We start from the raw sequence: 17,734 nt of genomic DNA on the forward strand, positions 1-17,734 counted from the left end.
GATCACATACGTCAAGGAAAAAATAGAGTATATAGGATGAAGTCAGCATAATCCTTTGGTATAGTTTTATGAATGATCTAATGTTGTAACTCAAGATACTTCAGATTTACGGCAATACATGAGCGGACAATCAAAATTAAAGAGCTAATCCATATTAATAATATTTTTTTAAAAAAAAAGAAGTAATTGTTTCTAATTGTTTTTAAGAGATTTTGATATTCATTGTGGAATAGAAATGCATCATGACTTCCCACAGTCAGAGCTGAATCAGAAAAGCAAACTTATTCAGCAAGAGCCCTTAAAAATTAATTTTGTAGTCATGCCCATGGATGTTTAGCACATGCTTACAATTAGCCATTACCTTGAATGCATTTGAGAATGAGAAACCAATTCAAATTCTGAATTTAAGAATAAGTTAAAATGGTCACAAAAATTTTTGATCTCTTAATACTCTTTTTTAAAATGAGCTTTTTCATGAAGTGCATTTTCAGGACTAATTAACTACTACCTCTGAAAGGGAAGTACTTTCAGACCCTCAGAGGAACCATTTCATGTATTACTATTCTTTGCCATCCTTTGCATGTCCAGTACACAAGCCTTTGTTACTTCTTCACCAGAATGCTTGTGCATATATGTATATATATATATGCACATTATACAAAAAAATTTATTGTTGTCTACAGTTGTATAGAGTTTAAGAAAACTTAGCTCAGAAGCCTTTATTTTTAATTCTTTGTCTTTATTACACATATATGTATTACACATATATTTAATCATTAAATATACGTTAAACTTATATTTATTAATGTTTCAACTCACAATCTGGAAGAAAAATAAAAGCAAACAAAACAAAAAGATATATTGAAATTAATTTTTAAAGGAAGTTATTCATGGGAATTTTGAGGGCATAAACCCCCTTTTGATAACAGCTTATGTTTTATATGGAAATGTGTGTTTACCAGCTAAGCTCCCCTATCCACAGGTTTAAATTGCAAGTCCATGGAAATAAGTTATTTGATTCCTTGAAAACAATTCAACTGAATCAATTTCTAGTTATCTTTGGTCATGTTCTTTAAATTAAAAGAAACAAAAAATTTTATTATTCTATAACTGGCTTTTCATCTGAAGAAAGTATCATGCATTTATAATTTTGAGCACTGCTTAACTCCATATTTTCATCTGAAGACTTCCCCTGATGTTGTGTGTAGTTGTGTGGCATTGATTTCAGAATAAGCTTCTAAGTCAAGGCGTGATCAGTTATATAGACAGGCTCACTGCACTTTCTTATATCTGAAATATCCCTGGAGGCTTTTACCATTTCTCAGTGTCATAGATTTTAATCTTTATGAAGTGAAATCCAAAATTACTGAACACGAAGTATCTCTCACTTCAAGTACAGTACATGGTAATCACAAGAACCCCATTATCCAAAATACAAGATGCATATAGAGATTATTACACAGTCTATTGAGGTCAAAGTCCATCCTAAGTTTTGTTATTCTAAGATCATGAGTTTATTCATTTGCTACGAATCACCTCTCAAAATCCCTTGTTAGAAGGAAAAAAATCTATTCCATAACAAGAAGAAGATAATTAGATCTCAAACACATCTTCATGTGTAATATTTCTTTAGAAGTCATAGTAATGCAAAATAAATTAAATTCCCCATATAAAATGAAGCCCAAGTCAATGTTTTAATGTCTCTGAATGCAATCATAAGTGAAACCTTTAGGCTTTTAATACCAAAAGAGGAATTAAGACGTGCTTAGTCTGAAAGAACAAGTGTTAACTACAATGTAGGTAAGCATTTTAATACAAAACTTGTAAGCTTGTTCCTCCTGGACACCCATGAAAACATCCCCGTAGTTCCAACTGACTCAAAGTTCTGTGACTCAGTGCATTTCTACAGCAATGCGATTAAATTATTAACCTGAACTGAGTTGCAAAACACATGCATCTGTGCAGTTTGACCCTAATCACGCTGCTTTTGGACTGGAACTAGATCATACCTTGCTCACACCATCACAGACAATAACTTCTGAGTACCACAATAGCTGAAAATAAAAAGGTTGAAAAAAAACCCCAAACTCATATTAACAAAAAGAACGTTAAAACTTGTTGAACTCTCCAGAATTTGTGAGGTAGGGTGAGACAGGGAGATACAGGAGCTCCAAAAAATGGCAATGGACTCATATTTAAAGTTAGGTTGATACTGCTGCTAAATTCCACAGGATTGGAATTCAGGTCTGGGTTTTTTTGCTGCCTGTGTCATAGACACATGATGTGATTTTAGATGACCTGAGCTGCCATAATCTTAGTTCATTTAGACACCAACATACATACTTACAAGAGATAAATTAGATGCTTTGGGAGGCAAGTGCTTAAAGCACCTTCCTCAGTCAGTGCAAACATTACTCTGTCTCCAATACTACAGCATAAAATGGGAATAAAGGCATCCTGAATACACATTTTCCTCTTTCCATTTTCCACATTTCAAGGGCCCTTACTGATTCCTTTGTCCCCGTTTTCTGTGTACATTACCTAGCACAAAACCTCAGGATTGTTATAAAGCCTGGGGACTTTTAAGTAAAGTGATATACCAGTAAGTACTTAGCACACTCTTAATACAGTCTCTACCAGAACAATTTCTCACTGTTAGCAACAACCTTTGCTGAAAGACAACATGCCAATGTACTCTCAGGGAATTTGGACAGTTTTCTAATTAATTTCTGAACATTTGTAGCACAAACTAAGCATCAGTAAATTATGCTTACAGTATTTGGAACACTTCCAACCTCATTTTCTTCTCCCTCTTCTTTCACTAGAACAGGCAGATACGGTTAAAATCACACAACAAAAATATTTCTTTACAGAACACTTGCAGCAATTATCATTTTTATAAATCTTATTCTTTTATGCTTAGGGTTTGTCCTCAGCTGATCTTGTTTCAAGTCAAGAAGTGACCCAATAAAAGCAAGAAGGAGATACTCTAGACTTCCTGCTTAAGTATAGTTCAATATAAAGCATGTTAATGGTAAAGTCTCTCAAGAGCACTTGTGAGACAGGGAAACACTTAAAGGAATTCTTCATACACTTGTTTACATTAGTATTTATAGCATTACCCTTAAAATGATCATTCCACCACATAAAATCCACTGTACCTATAAAATGTTACATCGAAAGCAAACCAATCAAATAAATAATGCAGGACTATTTCACACTATCTGCTTGCACTGAGTCACAACCCTACTTAGGTCTGTCAAGTTTAATTCAGGAATTGAGTGAAAGAGTCTCATTCAAAGTCCACATTGCATAGCTCACAACATTTTGGCAAGACATCTCCTTTCACAGTGCTGCAGGCAGTAAGGTCAGGGCTGTCCTGCTGTGGGTCCCAAACACAACAGTTTTCTCAAATGACCCATTTTATTTCCTGATTTGAGAGTCAAGGGGCAGCACCAGGTCCTTTCTGAAAAATTTCTTCATCTAATTGCCAGGTATTTCATTAAGAAAAAACACCACCAAGACAAACTCTTCTTCCTCAACTTGATTGATTGTGGTGGCTTCCTTCCTAAAAACTCAGAGGCTGTCCGCCCTGGCAGCCACAATTATATGAAGTGCTGCAGCTCAAAGCAAAGACTGATGCAGACAAATCAAACAACCAGATCCATCTACCACAACAATATTCGTTTCAATTCCACTTCTCTATTAAATATCATCTTTACTGTGGTCTAGTGTTGCCTTCAAAATGCACCTCCCACACAGCAAGCACGCCCTTTCTCAAGCTCAGATCCTGGGCTCAGTGTACAGACCCTGTAAAAGTCATTACGGCAATGTAATTTCTACTACTTGCATTTTCACTATAGCAAAATCTCACAGGGATCAGACCCACTTATGGTCTTAACTAAAACTAGCCATCTGACTTAATTAACATTTAGAATTCATCAAACCTTGCAGGGCTCATACTGGGCTCTGGGGCAGCTTGGCAGTGCTCACATTGGGCTCCTGCTGGGTCTACGTCTCTGGTAGCAGCGTTTTTCCACCAGATGACACACTTGGTGTTAAAGAATAGGAAGAATGAAACTAAAAAAAAAAACAGTTTCACAGTATCTCCACATCACACAACGCACCACAGAGCACAGGGAGAACAGGAGGCAGAAATAGTTAAGAGCAGCAGGAACTAGGAGACACTCACATTACCCTTATATATTTCCTCTATAAGCTGTGACCCAACAACAGTTGTGTCTTTTCAATACCTTTCTGTGCAATACAAATCCTAAATGAATTTTTGTTTCTCTGTATATGCACATTGATATTAAAAGCAGCATAAAGGTTTGTTTCTCTGAAGGTATCACAGATGATGAAAAGATTTCCCAAAATTGGGAGTGATGTCAGAAGAGAAACAGACTCCTATTTGGGCCATCCAAAATATCTAAATTTTTCATGACCAAAGTTCTATGCTCAGAGCATTGAACACTAATGGACAGACAGCTGCTGCCCATGGTCTTGGCTGCTTCAAGTGGTTCTGGAACAGACCTTTGGAGCTAGATCTCTTTATAACCTCTTTTCTCTTTGTGATCTCATACTACATAGTCTTCAGACAAGCTTGCTTTGCATTTCTTCCTTCTTTGTACCCGAGTGGCAAGTTACCAAGTAATACTCAAGTAACCACCAGAGACGCAGCATTCTTTCTCTGACCTTAATGTGTGGTGACTTGATCAATTAGACTTTATGAAGTGTTATATTTTTCTGCTTATGCGAAAATGTAGTTGAATGTAAAAACCTGTTCATTAAGAGCTATTGTGAGATTAACTACTTCCAAAATGTTTAAACACAATAATATTGAGAAAAGAAAATGTCAGCTGTATAAATATACTTTTACAAAGTGCAATATGAAAGACAAGCTTCAAACATTTAGCATCAATATCCACTACAATTTGAGGTTTTTCTTTCTTAAAGCTTTGAAAATTAATTTGTACTTTGATGTTCTCCATTCCTCAGGGAATTATTATCATCATTATTAATATTGTTATTAATTATTAAGAAAAGCACCATAAGTCTTACATTTTGTCATATTTGAAGACTCTAGTATTGTTAAGACACAAAGCCTGTACATCTTTTTTACTGTATATCAGTGGCTGCAGGCACTGAGAAGGAGCAATGGAAGTGCATGAGAAAGGCAAAAAATACCAAATTCCAATCCAGGTCTTTCCTGAGAAGCTATAATTTCCTACAGGGCAGACAACATATTTGGTGGCAGTGAAAAAATGACAACTCTATCTATCAATCCAACCAAGTTTATCATGAGGTTTAAGCATTTCTTAACTGTCACACTATAACATGTCCCTAGAAATAACAAACTACATTCTGAACTATCTACCAAAAGCACATAGGGAAAAAAAAAGATACAAAAGATGACTTCCAAACTATAAATAATATTTTTGCAGTCATACTTGCATCCTTATTCCTGAAACCAATTTAGAAAACAATTGGACAGGGCAGCCTGGGAATAAAGAATCATTTGCCATTAGACTTTAATGTGTGATTACTTAGTAATGTAATTGAAAGCATGACTGTAGCACATTGCCAGCTTTCTATTGCCAGGAGATTACATCGTAAATGATACAGAGCATTTCATGTCTTTTTTTTTTTTATTCCATATTTTTTGTGACAAGAAGTTTTGCTCTAATATTTGAATTTGCTTTTCTTTCTCAAAAACTGCTGAATCAAGTATTTGTGGGAAGGTGGTGTGATGAAGAAGAGGTGATAGGTCTCAATTCATTATTAACATGAGAAAACAAAAGATTCTAATTGCTACAATTGTGCACTGACAGATTTGTGGTGAAGGCCAATGATGTCTAAGCATATACAAGTGACACAAGGATACACCTTTAGGGCTCTATTTTTGGCTCTGATTCTGTGAATTAGAGTAAAATCCAAGAACTGACTGTGCAGACTATGTCTGTTGGAGCAACTTCCTGGAAATGTGTTAAGTTATAGTGACTGTACCTCGAGGACACCTAACCCAAATCATAGTACTCTACAAAGGCTCATGGTGTTTAAAGGCTTGATCTTCAACCAAGGTAGCCAGGCAAAGCTGGGTGGGCTTTTGGAGCAGTTGCATCTTTTTATACCTGCAGAGACCCTAGACCTTCGTTAAGAAGCTGCACTGACAGCTACAGAAGAGCTTCAGAAATTCAGGGCTCCCCCCTTGCACAGAAAACTTTGGCTTAGCAGTGTTTTCCCTCCTTTGTCTTTACAGCCTTTCCCTCCATGCATCCTGCGGCTTCAACAACTTTCACAACAAAAACTCCAAAGGCTTTACTGATAAGTGGAACTTGTCACCCCACATCACCTAAGGCATCCTGGCTATGTAACTCCTTCCTTCCCAGAGTTCATCTAGTTCACAAAAACGACTCTTAACAGAAAAAAAAAAATTTAAAAGTTCAAGGGTTTTTGGAACACTGGGACTTCTGCTCCTGCAGACTGGGGTACAGATCACTCTCTGCTGGTCCTTGTCCAAAGAACCTGTGTCACCCCATCCACATGATCCCCACACCCAAGGAACTTGCCTGCCCAGCCGTCCCTCTATGCCTACACCAAGAACAAACACCATCGGCAAATTCAGTAGAACTGTGCTGCCACAGAGCTGTCATCAAATGCTGTAGCATTCATATTTGATTGTTTGATGCCTTCAGATCACCTAAAATACGCATTTCACAATTTAAGGGCAGTAGTTTCTGGGATTTAAATCCCACTCTGACAAGAGAATTCAAGAGGGAACTGAAATTCACAGGGATTTTGTTTTCCTTGCAGCCTGTTCTCAGAGATTTTCATCAAAAAGCAGGAAATGGAGCTTGAGTAAGGATTCTGGCATTTGGCTCACAGGCTTAGTTTTGTCTTTACCCTATTTTGCTGAATGTCAGATGACCATGGAGGCAATACAGAACTCCAAGAAGAGCGGATGTTTCAGAATAGGAATTATCATTCACAGGCAACAGTCCCTCTCCTCTGTCACACCACTAGTACTGAAACCAAGAAAGAAAGAATAAAACAATAACTGCAAGGTGGCAGGGCACAGTCTTCCTTCCAGTGACTGATTCTGGGCTAACTTTCTCTCCAGTAAAAACCATTACTGCATCTTGACAGGGGCCCTTCTACTACAATATGCAATTCATTTTTCCAGAAAAACTTTTTATTACAAGACTTCTCATAAAAATAATTTGCTTTGCAGCTGCTTTTACATAGTTTCTTAAACTGTTTTCAGAGTACTGAATGATTGGAACAAACCAGATTACTTCCCTCTAATTTGTCCTAGTGACCTACCATATATATTAATAAAGGGGTATTTTGTCTGTCTATAGCCCTGTTTTCACTGAAGAAAGCTATGCCAGTTGCATTAAAATACTTTTAACCTATTCAATTCATGACAGTGGAAGTACCAGAGCCTTCTGGGCTTTGTAATATAATAGCATCCCTTTATCATGTTGAATGGTTTATTGGAACCAGCTTGTACAGATGATTTAGTTTACCACAGTGAGGCCACAACTGCAGGGCTCCAATCCCTGTTTGGGGACTCTTCTATAATTTTCAGTGTTTCCAGTTTGGCCTTCAAATGGGTTTGCTTTTTTGGGGGTTTTCTGTTTGTGTATTTTAGGGGCATTAGGGGGGGTTGTGTGATTTCTGTTGGGTTTTATTTTTTCTGTTTGCTTCCTTTTAACTAATTTTTTCATATAACTTCAGTTAGAATTTTCATTATTTGCCCTCTTGGTATATATATTCTTAAGACAAAACCTGGTGCATTTTGCGAACACCTAATGGTCTCATCAAAACAGGAATTGGTTATATCCTACACGAGGCAGAAACCTTTGCCAACTTTATTTTATGTAGAAATTCTAATATGATAAATATTTCTAGGACAAGTGTCACTGCACCTGGACAGGGTCAGCTAATGAACCTGGTGATTTCATGTAGCAGCTAACACCAGTCATGCAGCTAGCATGACTCCTAGCACAACTCTGTGAATTTTAACCTACCTTTTGCTAGGACTGGCATAAATTAAAAACTACCCCACACTTGTACCAAGCAATCAGTTTTGATGTGCTCAGGGAACTAGATGGCCAAACCATACAAATAACCTGTTGATCATCAAGAAGTACAAAAGTGTCCTGAGTTGTCTGGAACAGGTAAACTACAAGCACTAACAAAATAATATGCATCTGTGAACAAAATCCACTTAGCCTTTACACTGTCATTATGCCTTAAACCATGACACTTTGCCAGAAGACAGCATTCCTTCCAGTGCATTTAATGGGATCTCTGCACATGATAATCTGCTGCTGATCTCATAATATGGTTCTGTGTCTGGGTGTATTAACAATCACATAAATAAAAGATTCTCTTTCAGCATACAGATGAGTATGCAAAAACATAACTTTCTACAGTTTTGTATGATTACACTTACATACAAAAGCATTTTAATTGCATTACAAATCAAGATTTACTATGAATATATAGAAAAACATCCAAGCAGTCAGTCTCTGTGTTACTTCAAAAATTTTTCTTGAATGGTAGAATTTCACAAACTTTAGTGTGAGGTTTGCACTGGTACCAAAGAGAGATTCTTACCTCAAAACTATGCAGCTGCCTCTACTATCTTGAGCTGCTGAGTAGCATGGATTTGACTCAGTTTCATTTGCTTTTGAAGATTTCCTAAAAACACTTGCCTAGTGCACTTCTCCATCTCTTGAGCAATTTTGACAAGGGGCAGGCAAAATATAGGGAATTTTGCATCCTTTATGTAAAGGCATTCCATGATGGGGGCAGAGGGGGGGAGGGCTGGACAGAAGATAATTTTGAATCTGCTATTTTTCCCCCTCCGGAAGAGAATTAGACAGTAGAAAAGTCTGAGGCCAAACTTATAACACCTGCTAAGCACTCCAGAGGAAGGGAGGAGTGAGGAGATGAAGAGACTAATGATGACTTTCCAGAAGTGTGCTGGTGGACAGAAGCAAAGTCCTTCAAAGAAAGGACAAAAAGCAACAGTTACAAATAGCAACAAATTCCAATACAAATTCCAATTGTGTGTATATATATATATATATATATAATTTCTCAATTTCTCACAATAAGCATATCTAAACACTGAATCAGTTGCCCAGAGAGGCAGAGAACTTTACATCCTGAGAATTTTCAGATCCTTTTCTAAAGTGCCTGAACATCCTTATCCAAAATTGAACAGGGCAAGCTGAGCAACCTTGAGCAGGAAAGACTAAATGACCTCCATAAATTCCCTCCAATCTAAATTTTTGTATGGTTCTCCTTTTCCAGGTTTACACAGTCTCAGAGGAAGGGTGTTAGTAGGAGTATATGGTCACAGGCTCTACAGTCACTGATACAAAAGTTGTGGGTACTGTCACTGGTACACACTGTCTACTGTCATCAAAAAAATTGAAGAAAATCAGCCAAAGAGACCAACCCCCATAGAAAAAATTATTTCTACTGTGTGGTGTACAGTAATTATGTCCTGATGCAGAACCAGAAGAAAACTACTTTGACCTTGGAAAGTATATTGCTCTGTATCTTAGAAAATGCAATCACAGCAGGTACAGAGATGGACATTCACTAAATATAGAAGATGAAAAAAGAATTCATAGTGTGCACGTTAAAGAATATCAACAACTGTCCTTTCTTATGAAAATATTCACCTGACAGTATTGTCACATCAGCAAAGCTTGTGGTGTCTACTGTACAAGTTGTGACCATCAGATACCCAGATCAGAGCTAATCCGTTCTGAACTCTGCCATTTTCTTCCACTGCTTGACTTCTCTGGATCAGAGGATGCAAATTGCCCTGGGCTCCATCAAATCTGAGTGGTTTGTCTAATATGGACAAATTTCTCCTGGTGACGTGCTGGTAAATGAGACCACAAAACCCATTATTCCATTGAACTCCCATCACATGTGAATCCAGGTTCACAGAATTAGAATAACTCCAGTTGACCACAGAGCCTCTAGTTTGTAAATTAGATTTGCCTAGTTCTGTGCAACAGAGCTATCAAGTAAACTGGCGAAACATATCATAAGAAACCAGATACAACAGCCTGAAGTAAACTACAGTTGATTTGTCAAATTTTATAAATACAGTTATGTTGACTGAAAAAAATTATCCCTGCCAGTTAGTCTAATTTGGGGAATTACTTGGGAATGTTACCTCATGACTCAAAAAGTTCTGCCATAGTTACAACACATGGAATGTATTAAGTGAACACTCCACAATTCTTGTGGGATTCATTTTTTATTACAGGTCCTGAGAGGATTTTTTATTTTCTCTCTTACAGCTTTTTGTCTTTTACTATCCAGATCACTGTACACCAAGTGTAGACTGGTCCTGGGGAGCTCTAATCCCTCTTTCTAAACTACAACCACAACTTAGCCCAGTTCAACACCTATAAACCCACCGAAACCACAACCATATTACTTTGTGCTGATTTATTTCTCTCACGTCTGAAGTGAATCAGTACTTGGCCATCTCTGGAACATGGTCTTACTGCAAAGAACATATCATTAATTAAGCACTGGCTGATTTGAATTATCTGGCCAGCAACAGAGGCAAAGCAATCTCCTTAAGTACTGGTACAGATGTCGTGGGCCAATATGGTTTATCTATATCCACCTAGCCCTACTGAACTCTACAGAAATTATTCTCACTGAAGAGAGATTCTTTCAAGTTTAAGATACAGTCAAGATGCCCAAAATATTGTGGATTAGCAAAGAGCCTTCTGGCACATTTAAAATAAGAGCAGCAACATTAGTTTCATCACCAGCACTGAACTTGATAGTGGGAAATTACATCTAGGAGTTAGAACTGTATCAAAAAGAAATTCCTGTGCAGCATCACCCTATGCTCTTAAACCACTGCTAGCTTTTGCCCCAGAGACAGGATATACTTCAAGGATGTGTGAAGTAATCTCTGTATACTTTGCAGTTAGGTTTGCAATTCTTTTTGTCATTCCTCAAGATAAAATGGCACTAGCCAGAGGAAAAAGTATATTTCAAGAGTAGGGCGGTTTGTGTTGGTTTTTTGGTTTTGTTTTGTTGGGTTTTTTTTCCTCCATTTTTGTGTCCACCAGTCCAGTTGGTGGAGACTAGTATCTAGTCTTCCTTCTCTAAAAAGTATTCCATGACTTGACTGCTATGGATAAATGTTCCTCATCCTGGTATCTGCCAGCAGTATGCAGACAGAGATTTTTCACAGTATCACAGAAAATTCTGTGAGTAAGGTTAGATTAGATAATAGTAGCTTCCTCTCTACAGTTCCACTCCCAAAAAGTTACAGTCATCCCCATAATTGTTAGACATTGAATAATTTCCTAAAACTGTAGCAGCAACACTTTGATGCACACTGTAGGAATAAACCAGCACAATGGATTTTATTTTCTAAGGTTTTGTAACATGTACTGTAAAAAAATAGTCTAATAAGATCTCTGGAGACATATATCCTATTGAGGAACATCTGCTGAGCAAACATCACCAAATAGTATTCTTCAGTATGCTAGAAGAAAGGGAAAACATGTTTCCTTCATTCGCCACTCCAACTCAATGCTCTATCAACTGGCTGCTATTGGCAGGCCTACTCTGGTAAAATTGCCACTGCTTGCTCCTGATACCTCTCCTACATAAAAAGCCAGAGCACTGATTTAAAACTAAGTGAATAGCTAAGTCTCACCCCAGATTGGTCTAACACACTTAGCTCGAGCACAAGTATCACCTTTTATGGTTTAGTTTAACCTGCTCAGGAAGAGGTGTAAGGTTGGCCAAAATCCTAAACTACGTACAAGGCACTGGGTACCCTGAGAGACCAACATTTTTATAGCTGGTAAAACATTTCTGTGCAGCCAACAACACCACATGTTGCTGAAAGCATGCTTAATGTTAATCCATTTTATAGTAAACTAAGAAATAATTTAGATGTCTTTCCTTCATCACATTAGTGTTAAGTGTTTGATCAATCCCTATGAACATTAAAAGTAATTTCTAAAACACCTTGGTTATCTCAAACTTATAGCCCATAAGTCTCTTCAGAATATAGTTGCTTATGGAGCTATAGAGATCCACACTGTATGGAGGTGCTCTCTCAGGAAACTTGGTTGCCCTAAAAAATTATGATCAAGACTGTATATTTGATCTGGGCTGTCCACCAAATCAGTACTAAGAGTGGCCAATTCTTGGGGGCTATCTCCCTTTGAGGAAGACAGATACCATTTTTGGTCAGAGTATCTCTTCAATATTTTTCAATATTTTTCCTACTGATGGCATCAAACTATGGCTAAAGTAATCAAATTCCAAATCACCCCTAGTGCTGCACTGCACAAGGTGTTGAGCAGCCATGATGCAGAAGAACTGATGTATCTGTCATGCACTATCAATGTGCATTATCTGTCAAAGCAATATTTTTCCATCTCCTATTGACACTGGCTTTGCTAAAGTAATTCTCTCCCATGAACATTGCTTCAACTGTGGGAACCACTAGAGAGCTAACATTTGCCTAAATAAACCAAACAATTACAAAGTCACCAGCAGACACAATGCAAAAGTTATTCACAAAAGATTAAATGCTTCTGCCCATCAAGAACCTGCACCGTTTTGACAAGGGCCTTATTTGAAAAATACTTGATGGTCATGAATGCAGGGATTGTCCTTTTCTTTGCCCTTTTTATCCTGGCTAATCTGCAAATAACATTGACTGGTAAGTATCAGAAAATTTCATTTTAACTGTGGCCAGAAAATATGAAGAACTGAAGTTTAAAAAATGGCACTCTTTTTTTTTTTTTTCCCTTCTAATTGTGTATATACATGAATTAATGATGATGCATCTGTTTCAGAAAAAAATACAGCTAGAAATCCCAATGGAAAGCTGGCTTCCATTTTATCTTCACAATTTATGTCTTTGATATTGATTTTAGTGACAAAAAAAAAGTAGTATTGGTGTTGCATCGACAGCAGAGACCAAATAAAATATTACATTTTAAATTATGAAAAACTGTTGAAGATTCGTTCTTGTATGCTATAACCAGAAAATCCGCATTAAATTGAGCAGCACTTCTCACTTCAGACACTTCTGTGCAGTTAAAGGGTACTGGGTTTAAATGGAAGGATAGAATCAGTCAAGAATAGTCAAGACTCTGATGGATTTTAAAGAGATACAAACCTGCTGGTAGGACAGGTTCAAATATGTATGTTTCTTAATAAAAAAAAAAATCACATAAACCTGATAGCACTTGCTGACAAGCTACAGCAGATTGACACAATAGTTTGGACAGATTATCAACCCAAAACTGTTAAGGTGAACAGTGTAATTAGCAGAGCAGCTAAAAACATTTAAGACACTAGGATTTCAGCTAGAATCAGACCAGAAGTTTTCCAGTACCTTTTTTTTTTAAAATAAAACTTCTTTTCAAAAAGCTAAACTGCCAAAACACAAGCTTCTTTGAAGGTTAAAATGGTAGTTTCTTTATAGGCTTTTTAAAATATAATATCCTGTGCATTTTTCTTTCAGAGGTAGAAACGGAAAGGGGTGAAACATTAGAGTGATTTGGGAATTTGATAGAAGTGCACTACTTCAGAAGTGGAAATAAAAGACAGCTGTTCCTATCCATCCTGGCCCAGGAGACTTGGACATCCTCTTTTACCTTCCCTGCTGTCAAAAGTGCAGTGAGGGCTACAACACACTTGGTACCAGCTTCAGTGTGCCAAGTCACAGGCAAAAGAGAAAAGTAGGCAAGCAAGAAAACAAACAACAAAACCAAGAGCACCAACTGCCTCAGGGAGGAAAGGAAAATTAGTCTATTGTTGCTATGAACTGTTCCTAAAGATACTTCAGAAATACGCTTTAGGGTGTGGCATAAAACCTTATTAGGCAAGGAAATGACTGCCATAATCCTCTGAATACTGCTTCTTGGGGACAAACATTTAAAACCAAAACACATTTTTTTCCCTATCTGCTTTTTACCTGGCCTAATATACTGATAGTTAATGAGAAATTAAAGATATGTGCCTTTGGTTATTGTTGCTAATTAAAGAACAAAGTAGAATATTTTCATCTGTATCCATGATTTAAACAAACCATAGTTGAGCTTAAATAGGAATTATCTAAGGATTGCAGGGTTTGTCCCACCATGTTACCTATAATTACTCTTAACCTACATAAATAAGATAACAGTATCCCCAAAGTAAATGAGATGTCAGCCTTCAGCTTGTTTCAACAGCCTGTTCAACCCATTGAAGGCACCGAAACTCTCCACTGACTTCAATGGACATTGGATCAAACCCGTAAATCTTTAAAGTATTTTGGATTAAAGTGTATTTTGGCAGTTGTCCAAAGAGAAAAGACTTTTGAGCAGCAGAGGGGTTCCTGGGAATTGTGAGATGACAGGTTTTCCCGTAGCAACAGACTTTCTTCACAGTATAATTGTATCAAGCCTGGCACTCGTTTAAAAAAAAAAAAAGTGTCCATTATAGGAATCTATTTGTTTTAGCATAAGTATTGTGCCTATTTAAGTGTCTGGGAATTTATCTTTAGGGGAGAGAAAAGCTTTATGGATAGCTAAATATATTCTGAATGCTGGTTAAAGTATCTTCTCTTTAATGTTTTTAAGGTTTAACTTTAATATATGGCATTATTACTTTGTGGAAGAGAAATTAAACGTAATGTAGTGGAATATAATGGCACATGACATATCTAATCAAAGCTTAAGAGAGAGAATAATGCTTTATGGATAAGAGCTGCCACTCAAATTACAGCATTTTGTATTCCTTTAAATGAATAGATGTTGAGGAGATAATCACTATTTCATGACTGATATCTAAGTATTGTTTTCAGTCTCAATATTTCCCACATATATGCTGGTCACAGCTTCAGGGCTTGTGTTCTCCACCTCTGCTCGCCCTGGACTGTTCCAAGCTCTGGAGAGAAAAGTGAAAAAAGCACCGTGTGATGTGTAAGCCTTGAAATGAGAATATTTCTTTCATTTGTTTTTCTCATTCAACCTACATAATGATTTTCAAATAGCCAGCTTCTAGATGCTGTATGGTCTCACCTCTCACTGACAGCAACTGGCAGAGATCCAGTGAATGTCAACATTGTCAGTGATTTCACTGGGATGAGCTGTAGGAGCACTGGATTGGATGACATTTTCCAGGCCACCAAGGCTATCCCAGCTGCTAAGTCAGACAAGAGAAGCCCAAGCATATTACCACTTTCAATTTCTTTTCATTCTAACTTCTAAAGGAGTTAGAAGGTTTCAGGTTTGTTGGGGTGGTATTTGTGTTGGGTTTTTTTTTTTTCACTCCCACTCTTCCTATCAGAGACATGTTCCAGAACCTAAGTTCTCAAATAGAACAGGAACATCTTTCTAATTTCCATTCTAATTAATTTATGGCTGTTTTATATCCATTTATTCTTATCCCAGTGTTGCTCATTTTTCTTTCCTGGCTTTTATTTCCTGACATATAAAGACAGCAATGATATCTCCCCCCCCAGAGCTTTAGGCATAAAAGGGTGATTGTGCAGTAAAGTCTAGAGTTGAGCAGCAGAAAACACATCCATTGCTGAGCTGTTCATCTTTCCTTAGGGTGGTGGTGTACCAGCTTCAGTAAGTCAACTTAGTTATATACAAAATACAAATCAGTCTTTGTCTAAAGATGCCCCATTTTATATTGGCTATATTCCTTTAAACTTACTAGCTTCACATTATTTTTATTTTGCCACTTTGAGCAGTTTTAGGGGCAACAACACATGAATTTCTACAAGAAAATATTAGTGTTCATGTGATCACAGAACATTTAAGAATGAAACTAATAGAAATTTCTCTATGAGAGAAGAAAGCAAAGGAGAAAATTTTCATAAGAAAACTTGTTTGTTTTGTTTCTTACAAGAGATGAAGAATTTCACTTTTCTATTGCTCAGTTCAGCTGTGACTGAGGAGTTCCTGCTTCATCAGCTACCCAGCCTGACTAATCAAGTGGACAAAGACCATTTCCATGTTTCTGGCTTTCAGAGATTGTGTCATACTTACTGATAGGTAGAAATTAGTACGACTAGCTAGAAATTAAGATGAACAAAGAAGAAAGTGATACAGTTCCAGCCAACACACCAAAAAACTGACAGAAGAAAAATCCCCAGCTGCACCCCTCTTTAGGTGAGGTTAAATGCCAAAGAAACTGTAATCAAATTCAGAGGAATTCTCATCTACTAAAACCAGTTTAATCATTCAAAGATCTAAGGCCTGCATGTTCTGAAAAGCAGGACGCAAAATATGCTAAATCAAAGCCTGTTTCCTTGAAGTATTTTGAAGTATTGACTTTTAGCAGACTAAAAAGTAAGTTTTTTATTCCACCCTATTAAGACATCGTCTTACTGGTCTGCCATCCAATTGCAATTGATATCCCTTAAAGTTCAACACTTTGACCTTCCTGACACAAAACTGTCTTCCTAGTAATTCTGTCTTGAGACACACAGATGAAAGAGACCAGGCAAAAAAGAAGCGGGAGGGAATTGCACACTAAGCATCAAATGTCACTTTATTGAATCTGGGAAAAGAGTGTAAAGTTTCCACTTCTTTCCTCAAGCCTACATTGCAGCTAGAATGAAAAAAAAAATGAGGATATTCCACTTTTTTAAGCACTCAGTACTTGCATGCTGCCTGCCAATACTGTCAGGAAAGGCAGTACTCAATCTACTCATGTGTGCTTCCCTAAATAAACAAACAAAAACCAGAAACACTCCCAGAAACAAAGACATCCTCCCCTACTTTTCTCTCTCTGCCACACACACAAAAAAAAAAAAAAAACCAACAAAAAACAGCCGCCAAAAAACCCCACCACGTACTATGAGTTTGTTTTACAATCCAGAGTTGTTCATGTACCTGTGGCTTTCAAGAGACTATATAAAATATCTCTGAACAAATCTGCAGAGATTTGAATCTCAGTCAACCCATTAAGAAACTTTCAATAATGTTCAAAAGGGTTATGGAAAGACATTATATTTGCAGAAAACCAAGTAACAAACAAAACCACAAAAAAAAATTAAATAGACTGACATACTGGCAATGCCCCATGAACTCAGGCATCAAAAGATTTTCCTCCCCACTATTCCAGATATTTATAAAAATATGCAAGTCAAGGATTCTTATGCTCATCTAAGGGGCACCCTTCCCAATGTTCCACTCACAAGTGGATGAATACATGCACAGTAGGACACAGCCTCTTAATGATTTTATTCTTTTCGTGAATGCAATGCTAATAACTACCTAGCATCAGACTATTAGTAATTACTGTACCATCTAAACATAAAGAAATTTCAACCAAGAAATAAAATTCAATAAGTAGAATTAAGCTTTTAATCACTATATAGATAAGTCTATAAACATCTTTATTTTCTTATTCTGGTCCCTCAGCTCTACTTCTTATGGTGCTGGATGAGTCATCTAAGTGAATAGCAATGATATTTAGTCATTAGTATTTCCCACATGTGTATTTCAAACTGTTTAAATGTTTAACTTACAAATTCATGAATATACCCACAAACAACACTAATACTCTACCAGCTTTAGTAACAGGCAAAAGACATAGGAGATCAATTTATTTAATCCTTGATCCTTAAGCCATCCTCTTAGAAAGGCCAATGATATTTTGATGCAATAGAGATGTATACACAACCTACCACATAATATTAAGG

This window comes from Melospiza melodia, chromosome 1, assembly GCF_035770615.1.
Source record: "Melospiza melodia melodia isolate bMelMel2 chromosome 1, bMelMel2.pri, whole genome shotgun sequence".
Lineage (NCBI taxonomy): Eukaryota > Metazoa > Chordata > Aves > Passeriformes > Passerellidae > Melospiza > Melospiza melodia.